At 51.5% G+C, this 25,903-nt stretch overlaps 1 protein-coding gene across 4 annotated transcripts in view; it reads left to right on the plus strand.

The window, feature by feature from the left end:
* Positions 1 to 33: 33 nt before the first annotated feature.
* P2RY8 (P2Y receptor family member 8) overlaps positions 34 to 25,903 on the plus strand; it is a 54,752-nt gene continuing 28,882 nt past the window's right edge. For 2 of the 4 annotated variants that reach the window (XM_061136166.1, XM_061136165.1), the window contains exon 1: positions 34 to 391. The gene's annotated coding sequence lies outside the window, so the exon portion shown is untranslated. Of the gene's footprint in view, positions 392 to 23,059; positions 24,301 to 25,903 lie in introns of those variants that run through there. The other 2 variants (XM_061136167.1, XM_061136168.1) reach the window with 1 other exon arrangement.

Genomic DNA, 25,903 nt, shown 5'->3' on the forward strand with positions numbered 1-25,903 from the left:
CCCCGGGCGAGGGCGCGCGCTGATAGGAGGGGCCCCGGCGGGCTTGGACGCCAGGAGACTGCAGACCATCAGACGGTTATAAGGAAATTTCAAAACGGGTTTCCTCTGCACCTACCCTGGGTCTCCACGGCGGCAGCCCGGAGCCGGGGAGGGGGTACCTTTAGAGGCTCTGTATCTGCCGAGCGTGCAAAGCCCGCGCGCAATGTGCGCGCCCCACACGGCGGCGATGCGGGCGTCCGGGTCGCGCCCTGACACCCACCCCAGGCTCCTTCGGGGGCGGCGGGACGGAGGCTTCCTGACGCCAGGCTCGGTCTGACGCACAGCTGCCGCGCGTTCGGATCCAGCCCCGGGCTGCGTCCACACTGCTGACGGGCATCATCGGCCTTTCCAGGTACGTCCAGTGTCTGACTTACGCGCGTTGTCTGGAACCCGGGGCGCCGCCGGGGAAGGACTTTACGGGGGTGAGAGCCTGCGAAGGAGGGCTGCGTGCGTCCTCCTCTTTCGGGGGTGAGGGGCGCCGAGGAGACAGGAAAAGCTTCAGACAGGCAGGGCGTGCGAGCGCGGACTCTTTGCGGACCCCACGGACGGCAGCCCGCCAGGCCCCTCTATCCATGGAGATTCTCCAGGCAAGAATAGGAGTGGGTTGCCATGCCTGTCTCCAGGGGATCTCCCCGACCCAGGGATGGAACCCGGGTCTCCTGCGGCTCCTGCATTGCAGGTGCGACCACTTGGCGGGGAGATGCTTTGAATGCAGTCTCCTGGTGCAAACTCCAGGAAAACTCACTGGTGCACAGATGAGCGCTGAAGGTGGCCAGGCACGACTAGGAGACGGAGACAGGGCTGCGTCGGGGAGGGTTCCAGCCGCTGGGGGGCCCCCGTGAGCCCTGAGATCACCTCACTGGCCCCGATTCACCCAGAAACTGCGAATCCAGACCGTAGCCCACCTGGCTCCTCCGTCCACGGAATCGCCTAGGCAGGAATACTGGAGTGGGTTGCTGTTTCCTTCTCCAGGCAAATCCTTCCCACCCAGGGGCCGAACCCCGCCGTCTCCTGTGGCTCCTGCCTCGGCAGGCGGGTTCTTTCCTTGGAAAGCTGCATTTTATAAACCACCCCCAGTTTGGGGAGCAGTGAGGCGCCGCGTGCACACTGGTCTCTGCCCTGGGAATTCCTGGCGGTGCAAATCGGGAGTCTGTGCGCTTAGGGTCACGCCTGGCGAGGAGGAATTAACGCAGCGTAATGGTTCTGCTTCCAAACCAAAGAGGGTTTCCCCCCCCCCCCCTTCTCTGCTTTCTGTCGTGTCTTCTGCGTGGGGGCCAGAAGGTGCACCCCGCCCCCTCTGCTACCGGCGCAGGAGCGCAGAGGAACCGAGGCCGGGCGGGGCCCGCGTGCTCCGTCCCCCCCTTTAGATGCGGCGCTGAGTGGTTGGATTGGAATGGGCACCTGGGCCGGACGTGAGCGCGGACTTTCCATTTAGAACGCCTCCAGGAGCTGCAAGAATCGCGGTTTCGTTTTCAGGGGCGGGGTGAGCCGTGCATTGCGGTGGCCAGCGTTCGGGGCCGGAGGGGGTGCACGCCCTGTATGTGGTCCCCGCATCCTGGAGACCCCTGCCCGCCTCTAGGAGGAGGAACCGGGCCGTGGGACGAGTCTGGAGGCTGGGCCGACCCTCCGGACATCTGCTGTGGTTTGTGAAACATCCCCACTCAGCCTCACGGACCCCGGGGGGCCGGGCGGGGGGCGGGGGGTGGTGCGAAGGGGCAATACCAGCCCTTAGAGGTCACCTGGGACCCCCTCGCAAACCTACTGAGGCCTGTGTTATCATCTTAGGGATGAAGGTGGGAAGGCGGGGAGTGATGAGTTAGTGACGGAGAGGGGGGGTCCCTAGGGTGCCCCTCCTTGCTGGCCCAGCCTCTCTGAGCCTCCATCTGTGGGTGTGTCCACTAGATGGCCTCCTTCCCAACGCCCCTCCCCTGTCTGGGAGTCAGGAGTGGGTAAGACACCCGGAACCCCATTCCCCTCTGGTACCTTATCCTGATCCCTGACTGTGGGAAATTGTCCAGGCCCCCCATCCGCCCTCCCCCAGGAGATGACCCATCCCCACCACAGACCTTTCCCAGGCCCAACACCACACCTCAAGGAGCCCTGACCCAGCAAATAAGCACACACATGGGGTGCAGGGTGGGGTCCCCCAGAACGGCCCCCAGGGTCCGCGCTGGGAGCCTCCAAGGAGAATCCTGCAGCCGTGTCCTCCATCCCCTCCTGGCTGGACAGATGGACACGTGGATGCAGGGCCTGCCTTCTCTTAGGGAAAGGCATGCTTTGACAGGTGACTGGTGACCAGGTTTGCTCTTGAGCCATGCAGGGAACTCAGAGCTTCCCTGTTGTCTCTGCAGAAAAGGTTCTGCCTGCCAATGCAGGAGACACAGGAGATGTGGGTTCGATCCCTGGGTCTGGAAGATAAATAGATGCTAGGCAGACAGACAAAGAGATTGCAGACAAATTAGACAGGTGATTGGTAAATCATCTGTTGATTGATAGATAGTGGACAGATTGACAGCTGAGAGTTGGATAGACAAGTAGGTGAATTTTTTGATTTGTAGATAGATACACAGATGATAAGTGACAGAGATAGATGCACAGATGATAGACTGACAGACAGGGATAGATTAAAAAATGGTAGATGAATCTGCCTACCAATGCATGAGACTCGGATTCGATCTCTGGGTCAGGAAGGTCCCCCGGAGGAGGGAATGGCAACCCACTCCAGTATTCTTTCTTGGAGAATCCCATGGACAGAGGAGCCTGGCGGGCTGCAGTCCATGGGGTTGCAAACAGTCAGACATGATTGAAGTGACTTAAGCATGCATGCCTGCATAGATAGGTAGACATAGATAGCACATACATAATAGAAAAATATAGATAAATGATGGATGACAGATGATAATTTGGGTGATTGAGGGAGGATAGATGGATAGATAGAAGACATAGAGAGAGGTATAGATTATAGGTAAGTATGGAGACAGATGGATGGAGGGATAGAGAGATAGATAGATGGATAGATGGATGGATAGATGAATGGATAGATGGATAGATGGATGGATGGATGGATAGATGGATAGATGTACGGGTAGATAGATGGATGGATGGATGGATAGATTGATGGATAGATGGATGGATGGATAGATGAATGGATGATAGATGGATACATAGATGGATAGATGGATGATAGATGGATACATAGATGGATAGATGGATGGATGGATGGATAGATGGATGAATGGATGGATGGATGGATGTATAGATGGATGATAGTTGGATACATAGATGGATAGATGGATGGATAGATGGATGGATGGATGGATAGATGGATGATAGTTGGATACATAGATGGATAGATGGATGGATGGATGGATCAATGGATGATAGTTGGATACATAGATGGATAGATGGATGGATAGATGGATGGATGGATGGATCAATGGATGATAGTTGGATATATAGATGGATAGATGGGTGGATAGATGGATGGATAGATGGATAGATGGATGATAGATGGATACATAGATGGATATGTGGACAGATAGGTGGATAGATAGATAGATAGAGATCATAGGTATGTAGGGTTGCAGATACATAGAGAGATAGTGATAGATGAAGGCTAGGTGGGTGTGGAGATAGAGAGACAGAAGACTGTCATGGTTAGACAGGGTTTCTCAGCTCACACTATTAATACTGGCCCTTTAGACGGGATAATTCTTGGCCTGTCCTCTGCACTGTAGGCTGTTAAACAGTATCTGTGGTCCTCACCGACCAGAGGCATCTAGCATCCCCAGAGACCGTGACCTGCAAAACTGTCCCCAGACATCAGCGAAACCTCCTCTGGGGGACAGAGTCACGACCCCCCCCTCCCCCGTTCACGACCACCAGGGAAAGGACGAGACAACGGTGGCGGGACGAGTGCAGCCACGGGGCTCGGAGGAGAAGCAGGACCACCTCACATTCCCCCCCCCGCCCCCCACCCTGGGTCTCAGGGTGACAACCTGCTGCTTCAGGGCCCCCTGGGCCACTTTGTGCCACGTCTCAAGCTTAGCCGCGTGCTCCTCTTCCTGCACATCAATAATGAAAATGAGAGAAGACCCTGTGATACGCTGAGATCATGGCTACGGGATAAACGAGCATCCTTTGGGCGGGGCAATGTGTTACTGAAAGAGGGTGTAGAAGGTGGCTGCTGGCTGTTCAAAAGCCAAGAGACAGGCCAGGCTGGTGGAAGGGAAAGTTTGCTTTATTTCAGATGCTGGCACCTGGGTGGGGAGCGGGTGGCAGAGAGTGGTGGACATCTGTCCAGAGGCTGACTCCCCACCCCCCAGCTCTGACAAGCAGGGGGTGAGAGCTTTTGTAGACAGAAGGAGGGAGCTCTACATGCTGAAACAGCACCGTCATCCCTAACAGTCATTTTCATATTGGTCATCAGTGCTCCCACCAGCCTCATCTTGGTTGTTTTACGTATAGTTCATCTTCAGTTCCAGGGATGCACTTGTTTCCATTTCTTTGCGGCCAACTCTCGGAATGGTGCAAGCTCATGTCCTGGGTACAAGTCCGGTCCTCATGCAATTATCCTCTCCCCCTGACGTTCTAGTATCTATAAGACAGCTCACAGGATATGTTTCAGAATATAGAGCCCTTGAGAAAGAAGTAAAGGTCCTTGACTATGTTTAATGACTCAGTTCAGTTCCATCGCTCAGTCGTGTCCGACTCTTTGTGACCCCATGGACTGCAGCACTGCCAGGCCTCCCTGTCCATTACCAACTCCCAGAGTTTATTCAAACTCATGTCCATCGAGTTGGTGATGCCATCCAACCATCTCATCCTCTGTCGTCCCCTTCTCCTCCCACCTTCAATCTTTCCCAGCATCAGGGTCTTTTCCAATGTGTCAACTCTTCGCATCAGGTGGCCCAAGTATTGGAGTTTCAGCTTCAGCATCAGCCCTTCCAATGGACACCCAGGACTGATTTCCTTTAGGATGGACTGGTTGGATCTCCTTGCAGTCCAAGGGACTCTCAAGAGTCTTCTCCAGCACCACAGTTCAGAAGCATCAATTCTTCGGCACTCAGCTTTCTCCAGTGTAATGACTACATTATTATTATTTAGTCTCCTTTGACTGTTTTCTTTTGTTTCTGCATTTCCTACTTCTCTGATTGAACTTATTCTTTGAGTAAAGTTTTCCACAGACAAAAGGCAGGCAGAGGACATTGGTGGGGGGGGGGGCGTTCAGTGGGCAATGACCATAGCATCCTGCTCCATTTCAAATGGTCCGAGATTTAGACCCCACTGTTCACACAAACCAGTCACTCCCAAAGGAGATCAGTCCTGAATATTCACTGGAAGGACTGATGCTGAAGCTGAAACACCAATCCTTTGGCCACGTGATGTGAAGAACTGGCCCATCAGAAAAGATCGTGTTGATGGGAAAGATTTAAGGAAGGAGGAGAAGGGGATGACAGAGGATGAGATGGTTGGATGGTATCACTGACTCGATGGACATGAGTTTGAGTAAACTCTGGGAGTTGGTGATGGACAGGGAAGCCTGGTGTACTGTGGTCCATGGGGTCGCAAAGAATCGGACACGACTGAGCAACTGAACTGAACTCAAGTGTCCACACAAAGGGCCCCAGCGTGAGCCCTTTGCATCTTCCCCATACCATGGGATTACCCACTCAAGAATGAAGGAAGCATGGGCTCCAATAAGGGGCATTGTTACTGACAAAACGGGAAGTGTAGGAAGCGTCTTTTGTAATATCCTGTGCTATAAAGAGAATGGAGGGAGTGGGCGGATTACGAGATGTGGATCCCAGCCTCCCTGTCGGTCACCACCGTGGACCAGGCCCATTGGCCAGGGTTGCAGGCTCCTCCGAGTTACCCTGTGGCTGGGGGCATGGGTCTCCTAGGTTTGTGTCACAGGCACCTGAGCAATTGGGGCAGGGGTGGACCAGCAGGATGGTGGGCAGGTGGAGTAGAAGCAGAGACAACTCCTCAGTCACAGACACTGGGAATGAATGGGCGGGATGCATGTGTGGGCTGTGGCCTTGTGAATGAGGGGCCAGAATGAATCAGCATGGGCTCAGTTAACGTTTGTTGGATGATGGATGGAAGGATAGATGGATGGATGGATGGATGGACAGATATGTGGGTGGATGAATGGATGGATGGATAGTTGGATGGATGAGCAGATGGGTAAATGGATGGATGGATGAATGGATGGGTGGGTGAGTGAGTGGATGGATGAATGGGTGGTTGGATGGACAGATGGATGGATGGGTAGATGGATGGGTGGATGGATGGATGGATGGGTGGATGGGGATGGGTGGATGGTTGAATGGGTGGATGATGGATGGATGGATGATGGATGGATGGATGACGGATGGATGGATGGGTTGATGGATAGATAGATGGATGGATGATGGATGGATAGATGGGTGGATGGATGGATGATGGATGGGTTGATGATGGATGGATGGATACATTGTTGGATGGATGGATGGATGAGTGGGTGAATTGGGATGGATAGATGAATGAATGAATGAATGAACAGGCAAAACAAAAGAGGAGGCTGGTTCCCAGTCAGTTCCTTTGAATTAGCTTCCTGGGACAGTCATAACAAATGACCACATACTGAGTGGATTAAAACACCATAACTTTTTCCTCTGACATTCTAGAGGCCGGAACTCCACAATCAAAGTTTCTGCAGAGCAGTGCTCCCTCTGATGGCTCCAAGGAAGGGTCCTTCCTGCCTCTTCCAGTTTCTTGGGTCCCCAGGCGTCCCTGGGCTGGTGGCCACCCCCGTCCAGCCTCTACTTCTGTCTTCACACAGCCATCTTCGGTCTGTGTGTTTCTGTGTCCATCTGTGCATCTTCTGTTTTCATAAGGACACTGGTCACACTGGCTTAGGACCTACCCTAATGGGCTAATCTTAACTTATATCTTAATCACCTTTTCATAGACTCTATTTCCACATAAGGCCACATTCGCAGGCACCAGGGTTGAATACATCTGAAATAAATTCTCCTTGAAGTCTTGCCCTCTTCATCCTATCAGAGGAAGAGAGAAGGTGCAGTGGAGAAGTCAAGACCTGGGGCCCAGCCCAAACATCCGCACTCTGAGTCCCTCACTTGCTCATGGACCCCTGCCGCAAAGCACAAGAAGAAGTTCCATAAGAACAGTATCGCCTAAAGGGATCGTTCTGAAGACTGAGTAAGATCCACCTATATGTTCAACACTGGTGGCAGGCAAGTCCCCAGTTGATTTCATTCTCAGGGTTTCATCCTGATCCTTGCAGGATTCCCCGTAGGGCTGTCATTGTAGGTGTTCAGGTGGATTCTTGGAACCGTCGTGATGTCCCTCTGAGAATGTTGTTGGCATCTCTTTGCACACGGGGAAACTGAGGCAGCAAGTGACTCTGTGACCTTCTCAAGGTCATCTAGCCAGCTGATGGTCTACACTGCCTTATTATTATGGCGATGATGATGAAGGTGATGGTGGTGATGGCGATGATGATGTTGGGGATGATGGCGATGGTGGTGGTGATGGTGATGGTGGTGATGGTGATGGTGGTGATGGTGATGGTGGTGATGGTGATGATGGTGATGGTAATGTGGGTGTTGATGATGCTGATGGTGGCGGTGGTGATGATGATGTCAATGATGGTGATGGTGGTGGTGATAATGATGGTCATGGTAATGAAGGTGTTGATGATGGTGATGGTGGTGATGATGATGGTGGTGGTGATAATGATGGTGATGATGGTGATGGTGATGATGGTGATGGTAATGTGGGTGTTGATGATGGTTGATGGCGATTATCATGGTGATGATGCTGACGGTGGTGGTGGTGATGATGATGTCAATGATGGTGATGGTGGTGGTGATAATGATGGTCATGGTAATGAAGGTGTTGATGATGGTGATGGTGGTGGTGATGATGATGGTGATGGTGATGGTGATGATGGTGGTGGTAGTGGTGATGTTGATGGTGATGATGCTGATGGTGGTGGTGATAATGATGGTTATAGTGATGATGGTGTTGGTGGGTGATGGTCATGATGATGATGATGGTAGTGTTGATGGTGATGGTTGGTGGGATGATAATGATGGTGATGGTAATGAGGAGTTGATGGTGGTAGTGATGGTGATGATGATGATGGTATTTATGGTTATGTCGATGATGATGGTGATGGTGGTGATGGTGATGTGGGTGTTGATGATGGTTGATGGCGATGATGATGGTGATGATGCTGATGGTGTTGTTGGTGATGATGATGTCAGTGGTGGTGATGGTGGTGATGATAATGATGGTCATGGTAATGAAGGTGGTGATGATGGTGATGGTGGTGATGGTGGTGGTGATGGTGATGGTGGCGATGGTGGTGGTGATAATGATGGTGATGGTGGTGATGGTGATGGTGGTGATGGTGGTGGTGATAATGATGGTGATGGTGGTGATGGTGGTGATGATGGTGTTGGTGGGTGATGGTCATGATGATGGTGATGGTAGTGTTGATGGTGATGGTTGGTGGGATGATAATGATGCTGATGGTAATGAGGTGTTGATGGTGGTAGTGATGGTGATGATGATGGTGGTGATGGTGATGGTATTTATGGTTATGTCGATGATGATGGTGATGGTGGTGATGGTGGTGATGGTGATGGTGGTGATGGTAATGTGGGTGTTGATGGTTGATGGCGATGATGATGGTGATGATGGTGATGGGGTGGTGGTGATGATGATGTCAATGGTGGTGATGGTGGCGATAATGATGGTCATGGTAATAAAAGTGTTGATGATGGTGATGGTGGTGATGGTGATAATGATGGTGGTGGTGGTGATGGTGGTGGTTATGATGATGGTGATGGTAATGAAGGGTTGATGATGGTGATGGCGATGATGATGGTGATGATGCTGGTGGTGGTGTTGATAATGAAGGTGATGGTGATGATAGTGGAGGTGGTGATGATGGTGATTTATGGAGACGATGGTGGAGGTGACAATGATGGTGACTAATGGTGATGATGGTGGTGGTGATAACGATGGTGATGATAGCCGAGGTGGTGATGATGATGGTGATTGATGGTGATGATGGTGGAGGTGATAATGATGGTGATGATGGTGGTGGTGGTAATGCTGGTGGTGATGGCGGTGGTGGTGGAGGTGATGTTGATAAGCATTGCTCGTGTGTGGGGAATCTGAGCCTTCTCTCTGACAGGCTGTTCTTGATGCTAAAATATGTGTCTGCATGGAGATCGTGGAAGCGTTCTCAAACGAGGTAGGAGCGGTGTTGACACGAGGCGGTGAATGCACCGAACGCCAGTGAATCACCTACTTTGAAACAGTGAGCTGTAGATCCATTTTAAAGAGAGAGAGGAAGGAGGCAGCTGCCCGCCGCCACACCCCCACCCTTGACTTCCTCATCCCAGGCCGTACACACTGTCTGCCCGCGTGTTTGCCGAGCCTGCTGGCTCCTGCAGGCTCTGAGTCACGCTCACAGGAAGCCAGCAGAACGGGTGTTGCTGAGATCCTCACACCACAAGGTGCCTGGCCCCGCCACGGGTGGCTGATTTCCTTCCCAAGCTCGGCTCCCTTCTAAATAAACACTGCCCTTGCCATTTCTAAACAGCCATGCAAATGATGGACGGCCGGCTCTGGGCACCGGAGTGGGACCGGGGATGCTGGCTTTGTGCAGCCTCCCTCCCATCTGTGGCTTTTTTTAAAATTAATTATTAATATTCCTTTACTTATTTGCTGCACCAGGTCTTAACTGTGGCATGTGAGAGCTTTCCTTGCAGCATGTGGCCTCTAGTTCCCCAGCCAATGATTGAACCCAGGCCTCCCGCATTGGGAGAACAGACCACAGAACCACCAGGGAAGTCCCCCCTGGTTCAGACTGTGATTGTCAGGTCATGAGATGCCTTGCAACCGGGCTTATCTGTGAAAACATCACTCTCTGTCCACACTTTTTGTCCTTGTTTAGTCACTCCGCCATGTCCAACTCCTTGCAACCCCGTGGACTGTAGCCCGCCAGGCTCCTCTGTCCATGGGATTCTCCAGGCAAGAACACTGTCGTGGGTTGCCATTTCCACCTCCATTGTCCACATTGCTGTTCACTGAAGTGGATCACACAAGAGAGAGGATGGGGAACCAGACAGGATACTGGGGCCCAGAGATGCTTTGGAGACAGGAGTGAAGTGTAGGACTCAGGAAGCTTACTGAAGATCAGAGAAGATATTGATGAGCACAGACATTCCTGGGGGACAAGAGACTTTGGGGACTGGAGAAAAAACTGGGGAGCAAAATATTATTGGGGGGCAGGAAAGCAGAGTGATTATTGGGGGACAGAGAGAATATTGGAAGGCCATAGCCTTTGGGAGGCCAGAGAGGTTATTGGGGAACCCAAATATTATGGAGGGAACAGAGATATTATTGAGGCACTAGAGACTTTGGGCATCAGGGGAAATACTGGGGACCAGACACATTATTGGGAGAACTGAGAGGTTATTGGGGGGCCAGAGAGAATCTTGGGGGACAGAGAGATGATTGGGGAACCCAAATATTTGGGAGGGATCAGAGGCATTATTAGGGGACCAGAGATTTTGGGGATCAGGAGGAAATATTTGGGACCAGACATATTATTGGGAGATCAGAGAGGTTATTGGGGGGCTGCAGAGAATCTTTGGGGACAGAGAGATGATTGGGGAACCCAAATATTAGGAAGGGAGCGGAGGCATTATTGGGGGACCAGAGACTTTGGGGGACCAGGGAGATCACTGGGGGAGTAGAGAGGATATTTGAGACCAGGAATTATTGGGGAACTCAAATATTATGGAGGGGCCAGATACATTATTGAGGGGGGCAGAGAGAATACTGGGGTACCAGCTATATTATTGAGGGGCCCAAGATATTATTGGGAGCCAGAGACAATATTGGGAACTGGAGATTACTGGGAGACAGGAAAGAATACTCAGGACCAGAGAGACTATTGTGGAACCCAAAAGTTTATGATGGGACCAGAGACATTATTGGGGTCCAGATATATTATTAATTTGGGGGGACAAGAGAAGATATTGGGGAAGAAATGACTTGGGGCACAGAGGAAATATTAGGCAACAGAAAGCTTATGGGGGGGCAAGCGAGATTCCTGGGGACACCTGGCCAAATTCTGGCTTCACTCTCGATCACACTGGCAAATCCCTCATGGGTCTGCAAGACGGCCAAGCACACTTTCCCCGAGAACTGTGAACAGGCCACGTGTGTCCAGAGCAACCCCACCTCAGAGGGTTTGATCTCTGCCCGAGCCCGGCACACCAATGAGCCTCAGATCCTCTTTTTTTTTTAATTTTTTAACCCTGAAAGTGGTTTCCATTTTGCTCAGAGCGTCAGAAGACTTCCCTAGTGTTCAGGTCCTTGGTCCTCAGGCTCAGGGGAGGGAGGGGGTGTGCGGAGGGGGAACCATCACCCCAGGCCACGTGCCGGGGCTTTCCCGGGGTTGGGTGGGGTGAGGGCTGACATCTGCGGGGCTCTCATGGCTCATCCTTGGAGCTGTCTGCCACCCCGGACGTCCAGCTTCACCACCGCTGAGCAAGAGCCAGCTGCCCGTCCACGCCTCTGCTGCTCACCTGTGCTCACCTGTGTTCACCAGGTGTGCACGGAGCTCCTTGCAACGCCTCCTCGCCACTCACCTAGCACCGGCCCCGTGTCCTTTCCACCCCCCTTTAGTGTCCAGCTGCTGAGCGTGGGGTGACCAGCAGTCTCGTTTTACCTGAAAAAACTCAAAGGTGAGACACAGCTTTAGGGGCTGAAATGCAGATAGTCCCGAGCAATGGAAATAATCGCTCCCCCGGGTGTCGAGGGCTGAATTGTGGCCCGTCCATCACACATCCGTGTCCTCACCCCCAGAACCCAGGAACGGGACTTTATTTGCACAGAAGGGCTTTGCAGACCCTTTGATGATGGAGTGAAGGGTCTGAGATGAGGTCCTCCTGGATGGGGGTGGCCCTAAACCCAGGGTCAGGGTCCTTATAAGACACAGAAGAGGAGAGACACGGACCCAGAGGAGAAGCCGCGTGGAGACGGAGGCAGAGACGGGAGGGAGGCAGCCACCAGCCCAGGGACAGATGCCTGGAGCCCCCGGAAGCTGGAAGAGGCGGGAAGGACTCTCCCCTGGAGACTCTGGACGGAGCTGCCTGCCCTCTCTCTCTTTGGGAAGCCTGAGGGGGTCTATCTAACTGCAGTTCATGGACGCCCACCTGGTTAAACAGGGACCCAACCCCACCACATAGGCTGGGACATCGAGGGACACTGGGGGCTTGTTCACATTCCAGGGACCTCCCAATAGCGTTGTCATGGAAACTCAGAGTCTGTCATATCACACCCAGTGGGTCACAACCCAGGCCAGCTTCCTTGTCCTCAGCACTGTGGACATTTGGGGCCAGATTGGGGGCCTGATGGGGGCCGTCCTGTGCGCGGTGGGGTGTGGAGCAGTGTCCCATCACAGTCTCCGCCCACCACGGGCCTGGAGCACTCCCTTCCCCAAGCGGTAGCCGCCAAACACGTGTGTCCAGACTTTGTCATCGGTGCTCCTGGGGGTGCTCAACTCATCCCCAGTTGTGAAGTGCTGTGCTGGATGGTAGATAGCAAGGGATAGAAAGATAGATGGTAGATAGATATGGATGGATAGATGGTTGGATAGGTGGATGGATAGATGGGCGGATGAAGGGGTGGAGAGATGATGGATGGATGGATGGATAGGTGAATGCATAGATACATAGATAAGGATGAATAGCTCGACAGATAGCAAATGAATGAAAAGACAGATGGGTAGAGGCATGGAGAGATTTTAGATAGAAGATAGATGATAGGTAGACATAGATATTTAAGATGATACATAGATGGATGAATGATAGCTAAATGATAGATCATAATAGATAGGTGGATGGATGGATGGATAGATAGATAGATATGGATGAATAGGTAGATGGATAGATGGATGGACGATTAGGTGAAGAGAGATGGTGGATGGATGGATAGACACACACATGGGTTGATGGACAGATAGACAAGTGGATGAAAAGACAGATGGGTAGAGGCATGGATAGATTATAAATAGAAGATACATGATTGGTAGATATAGATACTTAGATGATACAAAAATGAATGAATGATAGTTAAATGATAGATGATAATAGATGGATGGAAAATATATAGATGATAGACATGGATGAATAGAAAGATGGATAAATGGATGGACGATTGGATGAAGAGAGATGGTGGATGGATGGATAGATATTACATACACTTGGATGGATGGACGGATAGACAAGTGGATGAAAGACGGATGGGTAGAGACATGGATAGACTTTAGATAGAAGATAGATGAATGGTAGATATAGACACTTTGATGATACATAGATGGATGAGTGATTGTTAAATGATAGACCATAATGGATAGCTGGATGGATGGATGGATGATAGACAGATGATGATACACAGATATGGATGGATAGATGGATGAATAGGTAGATGGATAGATGGGTGGACGAATGGGTGGAGAGATGATGGATGGATGGATGGATCGATACATAGATAAGGATGAATAGATGGACAGATAGACAAATGAATCAAAAGACAGTTGGGTAGGTGTATGGATAGATTTTAGATAGAAGATAGGTGATAGGTAGATATAGATACTTAGATGATACATAGATGGATGAATGATGGTTAAATGATACATGATAACGGATGGATGGATGATGGATAGATAGATATGGATGAACAGAAAGACGGATAGATGGATTGATGATAGTTAAATGATACATGATAACAGGTAGGTGGATGGATGGATGGAAGATAGATGATAGGTCTATAGACACTTAGATGATTCTGAGATGGATGAGTGATAGTTAGATGGTAGATAATGATGGATACATATATAAGTCGATGAAATCACTGGAGCTAGGTCAGAGTTTCTCAGACTCACCACTACTGTCACCTGGGGCTGGACGCCTCTCCGACATGGGGAGTCTGGGAGACCCTCCCGGAGGTGACGGCCACCAGAAACAGCCACAGACAGCGCTGAGTGTCCCCAGTGGGCGGGGGCGGCCTGATCACCCACGGCCAAGAGCACTTGACCGCCGCAGGGCCTGCTTTAAATAGCCGCAGCTCGTGGGCGGACGCAGCCCATGGTTTTGAGGGACGCTGATACTCGGGACAGCGGCCAGAAAATCAGTGTCAGTTGGACGGCGTCCAGTGCCGTGTGACCAAGAGCAGCCCTTGACTCTTGACCCAAAGCCACCGCCTCCACCTGTCTGTCTGGGGCTCCGTCGTGAGAATGGATCTGTAGACAGGCCCCGACCCCCTGGGAAGCCGTGGAGGCGGGAGGGGAGGACCACGGGGGCCACCCGTAGCATCACGGTCCGGCCTCACCGTGAGAAGGTGTGTGCGTCCGTCTGGTGAGGCTGGCGGGACTCTGCTTCTTCCCCCACAGATTGAGGTTCATCCCCAGCTGTGTGTCTGACCATGGCCACCCCGTGACCTAATGACTAAACCTCAATTTCCTCTTCCATCAAACGAGAAAAACACCACTTTCTCATCACAAGGACGCTGCACACACACACAAAAAGAGCTTCTATAAATATAAAACTACACAGGCCAGAGGTGTCCACCAGCAAAACGGGTCTAGCTGGCTCTTGAGAGGGTGTCCTTAGCTCTCCCGAGCCTCGGTCTAGAAATCCATACAATGGGTATATCAGCAGTCCTTGGTCTTTAACGTTAAACCGGCTCTGTGACTCCGTCACGGGACACGGGGTAAATTAAGGACACATTGGTTATGAGCTCAATGATGGTTTTCTGGTCTTGAGGATTGGTGGAGTCCTAACGTTGGCCCATTGGGTCTCTAGATTAGAGACAGCATATCCTGGGACTTCTCAGTCTCCCTGATCACAGCTGTTTCCTTTTAATATATGTGGTATTGGTTCTGTTGCTCTGGAGAAGGCTAATGCTCAGTCATGTCTGACTCTTTGCAACCCACTGGACTGTAGCCCACCAGGCTCCTCTGTCCATGGGATTCTCCAGGCCAGAACACTGGAGTGGGTTGCCATGCCCTCCTCCAGGGGACCTTCCTAATCTAGGGATAGAATCCACGTCTCCTGCATTGGCAGGCAGATTCTTTACCAGGGAAGCTCCAAAGCTAACGCAAGTATTAAAATGATGGATGATTAGATAGATAGATCGGTATTTATTTACAGATGATAGATAAATTGATCATGAATGGTTAGATGGGGATGAATAGACACACAAGATGGATGATAAATACATGATAGATAGATGTATATAGTAAGTAGTAAAGTCGCTCAGTCGCGTCCGACTCTTTGCAACCCCATGGACTGTAGCCTACCAGGCTTCTCCCATGGGATTTTCCAGGCAAGAGTACTGGAGTGGATTGCCATTTCCTTCTCCAGGATCTTCCCCACCCAGGGATCGAACCCGGGTCTCCTGCATTGTAGGCAGACGCTTTACTGTCTGAGCCACAAGGGAAGCCCTGTAGATGTATATACTTATATGAAGTAGCTAGATAGGTAGATACATAGAGATGAGAGACAGAGGTTAAGGAAAAGGCTTATGAGTGTGGAAGATCTGTTGTTATTCAGTCGCCCAGTCGTGTCCAACTCTTTGCAACCCTGTGGACTGCAGCACACCAGGCTTCGCTGTCCTTCACCATCTCCCGAGGTCTGTTCATACTCACGTCCGTGGTGGAATGTGATAAGTCCCAGTTCTGCCAGGTAGACCAGTAGTCTGAAGGCCCGGGGAAGCGATGATGTTGTAGGTTGCATCTGAGGTCTGTCTGGAGGCAGAATTCTGTCTTCCTCAGACAACCTGTTTCTTTTCTCCAAAACCTTTCAACTGATTCGACGAGGCCCACCCGTGTTACGACAGGTCATCTGTTTTGCTCAGAGTTCAACGACTTAAATGTGAATCGCGCCTTTAAAAAAAAATACATACACAGCAACATCTGGACCAGTAACTGACCACATATATGGATATTGTGTTGGAGATGGGCGTGGCAACCCACCCCAGTGTTCTTGCCTGGAGAATCCCATGGACAGAGGAGCCTGGGCTGGGGGGGGCTACAGTCCATGGGGTCACAAAGGGCTGGATATGACTGAAGCAACTTGGCATGCATGCATGGATATTGTGATGCGAGTTCCATCCCTGGATCAGGAAGCTCCCCTGGAGAAGGAATTGGCAAACCACTCCAGTATTCTTGCCCGGAGAATCCCGTGGACAGAGGGGCCTGGTGGGCTGCAGTCCATGGGGTCACAGAGAGTCAGACCCAACTGGGTGCACACACCCACACGCGCATGGATATTGTAGAGAAAACTCACTGTATTGGTTTGGTAGCAGTTCGCCTGGATTACATCAGGTCCCCGAGGCCTGACTTAAAGCTGACCGTGCCTCTCATGGCTTGGCCTGAATCCCAGGGTCCTACCAGCTCCCCCAGCCTCAGGCCTCCACAGCTGATCACGCCCCTTGGCTTCTGTGACCAGCCCTTTACTCCTCAGACTGGGGCCCCCCGGGGTCACAGCCATTCCCCCATCCCTCCCTGTATCCACTCCTGTGGGTGTGGACGCTCGCAAGGCATACCCGTTGTCCCGGGCAGCCACGTGGGTCCAGAAAACGGAAGCATCCAGGACTCTACTGTGATGCTTTTGAGTCACTGGGATGCGGTGATACTGTGTGGCGCTTCTCGTCACCACGGCAACCACGGAGCGGGGCTCTCTCAAGGGTCCGTTGGGGATCATCCCATGGGCCTCTTGCCTCGCGAAGAGTGTGAGCCTGTTTCTCCTCCCTGGATGGCAAACCCCCAGGCTCATCCTACAGGGGCCCAGAGCATGAGAGAACGTGTTTTCTTCTCCCGTACGAGTCTTTGTGCGGACGTGTGTTTTTTTTCCCTTCCTTTGTCCTCCCCAAATTAAAAAAAAAAAAAAAAAATGATGTTTATTTATTTTTTTTTTTTGGCTGTCCTGGGTGTTCATTTGCGGTGCGTGGGCTGTCTCTAGTTGCAGCGGGAAGGGACTTCTCTCTAGTTGTGGTGTGCGGGCTTCTCTTGTTGCAAAGCACAGGCTCTGGAACACGGGATCAGTAGTTTTGGCAAACGGGCTTAGTCGCCCCGGGCGGGGGGGATCGAATCCGTGTCCCCCGCATTGGCAGGCGGATTCTTCACCACCGGACCACCAGGGTAGTCCAATCCCCTCGACTTTTATTGAGACCTAAGCGATCAGAACACTGTCTTGAGTGCAAAGTCAGCAGCGTGGCAGTTTGCTACCACTTTATGGAGCAGGGTTTTAAGAAGGAAACACAAAGATGCTTTGGTGAGTATTAGTCAGCACACGTTTCTGTTAGAAAGTTTAGAAATGCACGCTAACTCGCTCAGTCGTGTCTGACTCTTTGCGACCCCACGGACTGTACCCCGCCAGGCTCCTCTGTCCATGCGGATTTCTCCAGGCAAGAATACTGGAGGGGGTTGCCGTTTCCTCCTCCAAGGGATCTTCCCGACCCAGGGATCAAATTCAGGTCTCCTGCATTGCAGGCAGATGCTTTCCTGTCTGAACCATTTCTTTCCCACCCGCCCCCCCCCCCAATCTAACCAAGAAGATTCTGAATGTTGTGGTCAGAGCCAAAGTGAAGACATCTTTTGTTATGTCTTTAGAGATTCAGCAGATGTATCAGGACGGACAGGGTCAACTTTTTTTTGATTTCCCACCACGGTGGGAAACCCAGGGTCCTCGGCCGTCAGCGCCCCGAGGTGTTACGTGATGTTTGTCATGCCCTTCACGGAAAGATAAACATCTGCTTCCTACGATCTTATCACCTTCTCAACCATCAGCCCCTGGTCTCCTCTTGTCACCCAGGAAACCCAGCCCTTCTCCACCGAGGGGCCCCGCCTCTTGGTTGTTGGAGATGGGGCCTCAGATTCAAAGTGTGCAGAGCACACGTCTTCAGTGGCTCGTAGCCCACAGTGCAGCTAGATGGTCAGAGCACAGAGAAAGGTCTCGTGTTAATTCACCCGGCGGGAAACCGACAGATTGACCAGACGCCTAGTCCGTCAGGCATCCTGCCGACCTGGGAACGCCAAAACACCGCCGACTTAGACGTGGGACTGTTAGGGGCTGAAATGTGCACCTCAGAAGTTCAGCTGGGGACCTTGTCACCCCCAAGACCTCAGAATATGACCTTTATTTTATTTTTGGAAATAGTCTTTACAGAGCACAGTCTTCTAAGATCCTTTTGGCAGCACAAAGTCCTTTGAGGTGTGGTCCCTAATCCAAGGATCCTCCAGGCGGCTGAGTGGTAAAGAACCCGCCTGCCTATGCAGGAGATGGGGGTTCAAGCCCTGGGTCTGGAAGATCCCCTGGAGGAGGAAATGGCAACCCCACTCCGGTATTCTTGCCTGGAGAATCCCACGGACAGAGGAGCCAGGCGGGCTACAGTCCACGGGGTCACAAAAGAGTCGGACATGACCGAGCCGCTGAGAACGCACGTATGCACTCCAAGGGTCAGAGACCATGAAAAACAGTACACGGACAGCCATTCATCTCAGGCTACCCCAGATTTCCCTAGCTACATGCAGACACCACAGACATAATGATAATGTCCACACACTTCCCAAACAGAACATCTCTTGGGCCTGCAGCAAATCTCATACATTTCAAAGGATGAAACACATTGGGGACACGCAGTCTGATCCTCATGGGATTAGGCTGGAAACCGGTAACTAAAGGCGGGCTAACGATCCTTCAAAGGCTGGACGTTTCCAAATAACCCAAGGCTGAGAGAAAGAATTGTGGCTGAAAGAGGAGATTTTTTTTTCATGAATGACGCAGGAAGCAGAATGAGCTAAGTTGCGTGCTCAGGCGTGTCTAACGCTGTGCAACCCCATGGACTGTAGCCCACCAAGTTCCTCTGGCCATGGGATTCTCTAGGCAAGAATACCAGAGTGGGTTGCCATTTCCTCCTCCAGGGGATCTTCCCCACCCAGGGATCGAACCCCCATCTCCTGCATTGGCTGGCGGATTCTTCAACGACTGAGCCATCAGGGAAGCCTGTGACAATCTCTAGGCCCGTCCATGTCGCCGCAAATTTCATTCTTTTTTATGGCTGAGTAATAGTCCGTTGTGAATGCGTACCACATCTTCTTCAACCTCTCCTGTGTCAATGGACATTTAGTTTGCTTCCATGTCTTGACTGGAGAAGGCCATGGCACCCCACTCCAGTCCTCTTGCCTGGAAAATCCCATGGACGGAGGAGCCTGCGAGGCTGCAGTCCATGGGGTCGCGACGAGTCGGACACGACTGAGCGACTTCATTTTCACTTTTCCCTTTCCTGCATTGGAGAAGGAAATGGCAACCTGCTCCAGTGTTCTTGCCTGGAGAATCCCAGGGACGGGGGAGCCTGGTGGGCCGCCGTCTATGGGGTCGCACAGAGTCAGACACCACTGAAGCGACTTAGCAGCAGCAGCTGCTTGGCTTGACTGTTTTGTAAACTCATTTGTATAATTTTTTTCGGTTCTACATACCAGCAGTTGTCTGTATTGCTCGTACTGCATATTTTTTTAGGTTCTACATACATACAAAAGCAATGTATTTGTCTTTCTCTGAATCATTTCACTTAGCACAACAGGGGTGGTGTACTTGAGTGTTTCCGTGGGGACAGAATAGACGTAGCGTACAATTTACCATCTGAGCCACGAGGGAAGCCCCCTGCGACTCAGGTTTCCTTGTGAAAAATGCCCGCAAAGTCACGCTTCCTCATTTGAATGTTTTTAGCATTTCAACACACAGTTGCAATCCCATATGAATGAACAGTGAAGCAGGAGATGGCAACCCACTCCAGTATTCTTGTTTGAGCTGAGCAGATGCAAACTGTTGTATATATGGTGGATAATGAACAACGTCCTACTGTATAGCGTGGGGACTATATTCAATACCCTGTCATAAACCATAATGGTAAAGAATATGAACAAGAATGTATACATGTGTGTAAATGAGTCACTCTGTTGCACAACAGAAATTAACACAACATTGTAAATCAACTATACTTCAAAAAAGTAAAGAAATTAATAGATGCTTAACTGACATACTAGCTGCATATGTGTGTGTGTGTGTGTGACTCAGTCGTGTCCGACTGTTTCGTGACCCTGTGGACTGTAGCCTGCCAGGCTCCTCTGTCCATATGATTCTCCAGGCAAGAATATTAGAGTGTGTTGCCATTTCCTCCTCCAGGGGATCTTCCCAACCCAGGGATGGAACCCGCATCTCTTACGTCTCCAGCATTGGCTGGAAGAGGTGTCTTTTTTTTTTTTTTACCACCGAGACACCTGAGAAGCCAGGTGCAGGATTTTATAAACCTTTAGCTGTGCAAATCTTCCTTTTCATTAAATGCATTGGAAGATCTGGACTGGGATTCACCTCCTCCAGGGACTAAATAACATCCAACACATTCTTTTACACAAAGGAAATCAACCCTGAATACTCGCTGCAAGGACTGATGCTGGAGCTGAAACTCCAATCCTTTGGCCACCTGATGGGAAGAACTGACTCATTTGAAAAGACCCTGATGCTGGGAAAGGTTGAAGGTGGGAGGAGAAGGGGACGACAGAGGATGAGATGGTTGGATGGCATCACCGACTCGACGGACATGAGTTTGAGCAGGCTCTGGGAGTTGGCGATGGACAGGGAGGCCTGGCGTGCTGCGGTCCACGGGTTTGCAAAGAGTCGGAAACGACTGAGCGGCCGAACACCAACAAACTATTGTGTATGAAGCTGCACAGTATTTTCATGCTGCTCTGATGAGTTTGCACCCGAGGACCACTCACTGGGAAGAAACCTTTTAGCACATCGGCCCTCTGCTGCTACAGGAAGCGAAAACCATCTCGACGTGTCAACACTAACGCCTATTTTTGTTGTCTTGAGTTGGACGAGGTGATAAAAGATGTGCCAAGGTAGATTTTGAAGACATTAAATTTAGACTCTGCAAAAATGGTAAAAATGAAAGACAAGTTCACACAGAGAAGGCAGTAAAGTGAACTTAAAAAAAAAAAAAAGATTTAAAGCAAAAAGGATGGGAATATTACGATATTTTCCCCATCGTTTTTTCAGAGATTTTTTTTTTTTTTTGGATGTGGAACATTTTTAAAGGCTTTATGGAATTTGTTCCAGTCTTGCTTCTGTTTTAATGTTTTGGTTTTTTTTGGCCAAAAGTCTATCTGAGCTCCCAGACCGGGAGATCGAAACTGCACCGCCTTGGAAGGCGAGGTCTTAACCACTGGACACCTGTCAAGTCCCTCCCTAGTCTTTGCGTACAGTTTCTCCACGGGCTGTTTCAGTGAATGATGGAGCGTATTTCTCCTGAAAGAGTTACCACGCCCTGAGAACCCTCACGACGGTCAGCCGGCAGTTGTATCTTAAAAGGGCGCATGATTCACAGTGTGTTGGAAAAGCACATGCCTCCTTTAAAACTTAATGCGTTAGCTGTGAATCTTGAAAGTCTTTTCACGTGCACAAAGAAAGTTATCAGTGCTCACGTTCCTTGCGGGGCTGCAACAGAGGACCATGAACTGGGTCAGGGAGGAAGGAAGGGAGCTTAAAACCACTGGCATCCGTCAAACTCATCTTCCCAGCCGCAGAGGGATGTCGGCGCGGTCTGAGGAGGGGGATGTCTCCGCAGGAGCATAAAGAAATCAACTCTGCTTTCAGTGTGTACCTGGGAGTCTCTTTCCACCCAGCACACGCCTGGAAAGTGCTCTGTTTCCCTGAGTCCAGAAGCGAAAGCCGGACACAAGGTCAGAGACACGCGAAAGCCTGCAGGTCCCGGGCAGTCACGCTGCCAACGGCTCCCAGGCCTGACATTTCGTGCTTGTCGGGAGTCATCTCCCGACACAGACAAAGCCGGGCCCAGCCCCGGACACTCCGGGGACGGTCTCACAGCCTGGCACGCTGCTCTGTGGTCACCGGAGAAGGTCGAGGTTAGAAAAGTCCCCGCCTTGGGCTTTCTTGGACTTTCCCCAGGCACGGGACGTGGATTTGATCTCTGGTCATGGACAGGAGGAGAAGGGGATGACAGAGGGTGAGATGGTTGGATGGCATCACCGACTCCATGGACACGAGTTTTAGGAAGCTCTGGGAGTTGGTGATGGACAGGGAAGCCTGGCATGCTGCAGTCCATGCGGTTGCAGAGAGCTGGACAAGACTGAGCAACTAAGAGTCTTGCCTCCCCTCCACCACGTAGAAGGACCCCGAGGTGACTCGAGGCAACCTGGACAACCCAGGGTCATCTCCAAGCCCAGGGCAGCCCCAACGACATTGCTCGGGTAGCGGCCTGGAGCCCCCACGCTCTGCACAGCGGACCAAAAGCTCACGCCAGAATCAGTGTAGAAATTCCCTTTCCCCCCCACCCTACCCAATGTCAGAAGTTCTTTTATATTTCATCTTGACAACTTTTTGTAATCTTATGTGATTTGATTTTGCCTCAGACTCTTTTAGATTATACGTTATGATAAGGCACTGAATGTAATTTCTTGTGCAGGAACTCAAGTGTTGATCTATTTTATACGTGGTGGAGTCTGTCTGCTCATCCCAAACTCCTGATTTATTCCCCCTTCTTGGCTTTCCTGGCGGCTCAGCGGCAAAGAATCTACCTGCCAGTGCAGGAGACATACATTCGATCCCTGGGTCGGGAAGATTCCCTGGAGAAAGGAATGGCTACCCAGTCCAGTATTCTCACCTGGAGAATCGCACGGACAGAGGAGCGGGCTACGGTCCACGGGGTCGCAAAGAGTCAGGCACGACGTAGAGACTGACGCTTTCGCTTTCTTCCACTTGAGCTGCTACACAACCACAAAGCCATATTTTACGTTCTTCAAATTATTTTTCGTGCTACTTTATATCATTTTATTTTGTTTTTGTTTCTCAGTGTGATTTTTAAGAACAGATTCTTAAGTGTGTCATACAATCCTGTCATCAGTGGGCACAGTGGCTTAGGCAGGTCAGACCGCCTGTGAGTGTCATCACACAGGATCCGTGTTTTTGTGAGTTCCTCTCACTGGGCATCACATCCTGAAGGTTCATCTCTGTTGTTGCCTGTATCACAGTCGCCTTCCTTTTTCACAGTTGCGTAATATTCCCCAGCACACATGGATCTCACTCTGTGTGTATCTAATCCTCAAACATTTAACAGTAGAGCCACCGTATGATCTAGCCATCCCAGGTCTGGGTCTATGTTTTTGTCGTCCTTCAGTCGTTAAGTTGCATCCGACTCTCTGTGACCCCATGAACTGCAGCGTGCCAGGCCTCCTTGTCCGTCACCAACTCCCAGAGCTTGCTCAAATTCATGTCTGTTGAGTCGGTGATGCCATCCACCCATCTCATCCTCTGTTGTCCCCATCTCCTCCTGCCTTCAATCTTTTCCAGCATCAGGGTCTTTTCCAATGAGTCAATTCCTTGTATCAGGTGGTCAAAGGATCCGAGTTTCAGCTTCACCATCAGTCCTTCCAATGAACACTCAAGTCTGATTTCCTTTAGGATGGGGTGGTTGGATCTCCCTGCAGTCCAAGGGACTCTCAGGAGTCTTCTGCAGCACCACAGTTCAAAAAAGCATCAGTTCTTTGGCACTCAGCTTTCTTTATGGTTGATTTCCTAAAAAGTTCCTATTTAGCAGCTTTTCCAAAACAAACTAGTATTAAATATATTCCTGCAAAGCCTCATTCCAACGTACTGCAGTTTCTCATCATCAACTAGCCACTCTTAGGAAGTGATTCCTGAATCTGTTTCGGGGAGACTTACTTTGTTTTACGCTTGTTTTGAAAAGAGGTACTATGAAAATGCGTAAAATCCCCTCTGGGGAACTCATCCACCAGCACCACCTCCCCAGGGACCCCACCTTGAAAAAGAGGAAGCTTTTCCATCGCTGACGGTTCTGCCCTCGGGCTCCGAGAGTTTCGTAACAGTTTGCGCATTTAATTAAAGCGTTCAGCTGACAGATTACCGTTAACAGGCGGCCCGCTGTGTCCCTGGAGGGTTGGGGACTCTGTCCGTTGAAGGGCTGGTGGGCGGACAGGCGCTAGGGTCCCCGGGAGACACGGGGAAGCTGTCTTTCCGCCCGTTTCTGTGTGGACTTCCCCCCTCTGCAGGGGGCCGGGAGGGTCCTCCTCCAGCGCCTGGCTCAAGCCTGCTCACCTAGGACAGCCACCCTCCTTGCAGCTACGTGAGTCAGGGGACCCGGGACGGGGCGGGGGGTTCCACAAGGGGGACAGTGTCCCCCATGGAGGCCTCGGTAGGTGTGTCCCCACATCGTTAATAAACTCTGATGTTTATTAATGGGGTTCCCAGGGGGCGCTCATGGGAAAGAAACAGGCTGCCAAGGCAGGAGATATAAGAGACATGGGTTCGATCCATGGGTGGGGAAGATGCCCTGGAGGAGGGCGCGGCAACCCACCCTACTATTCGAGGCTGGTGGGCAGTGGTCCATGGGGTTGCAGAGAGTCGGGCACGACTGACGTGACGTTGCTCGCCGTTATGAATAATTGTGCCGAGAGGGCTCACATCACATCACGTTATCTTCAGGCCTGTGTGAGTGTAACCCGGGCATCACAGAGCCGTAAGTGTTACTCGTGAGGTTTGCAGCCAGAGGACACAGGCTGTGACCGGGGCATGAGATGGGGGCTCTAGTGATGGCTGAGGGGTCTGTGGAAACGCCCCCCCCCCATCCTTCCACACCCTAACGTGCCGTTGTGATTGCTGATGAGATGGATACGGTCGCTCTGACTTGAGGAATCTGCCTAAGATCCAGAGGCGGGGAGGGCAGGAGGTGGGCGCCCATGGCTGAGTGCATGCCTACAGCGGTGTCCAAGCCTTGGTCAAGGCAGAGGGTGAGGACTCTGTGGATGTCTGTATTCCCGCTGGGGCGTGGGGGGAGGCTGGTTCCTGGTGGGTGACTCGTAACGGGTTTCGTGGGAAACAATGGACTCTAGGCTCGAGTGAAGCAGAGGTGAAGGGAGAAACCGGCACGTTGGGTCATCAGAAGTGTTGGGGCAGCTTCAGGAATGGCTTTACGCAGGGGCTGAAGTCGGCATTAATTCCCTGTCCGTTCCTATTGTCCGTGAGCAGGGGGACACGAGGGGGCTGTAAATCAGATCAGCACGGGGACACGGGGCATCACACCAGGTCACACATGGACACGGGGACTCACACCAGGTCACACGGGTACACGGGGACGCATACCAGGTCACACGGGGAAACAGGGAAACACACCAGGTCACACATGGACACGGGGACTCACACCAGGTCACTCAGGGACACGGACACTCACACCAGCTCACACGGGGTCACGGGGACGCACACCAGGTCACACGGGGATGCACACCAGGTCACATGGGGAAACGGGGAAACACACCAGGTCACACAGGGACACGGGGATGCACACCAGGTCACTCAGGGACACGGACACTCACACCAGCTAACATGGGGACACGGGTACTCACACCAGGTCACACAGGTAAACGGGGACACAAACCAGGTCACACAGGGACACAGGGATACACACCAATTCACACGGGGACACAGGCACCAGGTCACACGGGGACACGGGGACACACACCAGGTCACTCAGGGACATGGACACTCACACCAACTCACACAGGGACATGGGGACTCACACCAGGTCACACGGGGAAACGGGGAAACATACCAGGTCACACATGGACACGGGGACACACACCAAGTCACTCAGGGACACGGACGCTCACACCAGGTCACACGGGGACACGGGCACACACACCAGGTCACACGGGGACACGGGGACGCACACC

Source organism: Dama dama, chromosome X (assembly GCF_033118175.1).
Source record: "Dama dama isolate Ldn47 chromosome X, ASM3311817v1, whole genome shotgun sequence".
NCBI classification, from domain to species: domain Eukaryota; kingdom Metazoa; phylum Chordata; class Mammalia; order Artiodactyla; family Cervidae; genus Dama; species Dama dama.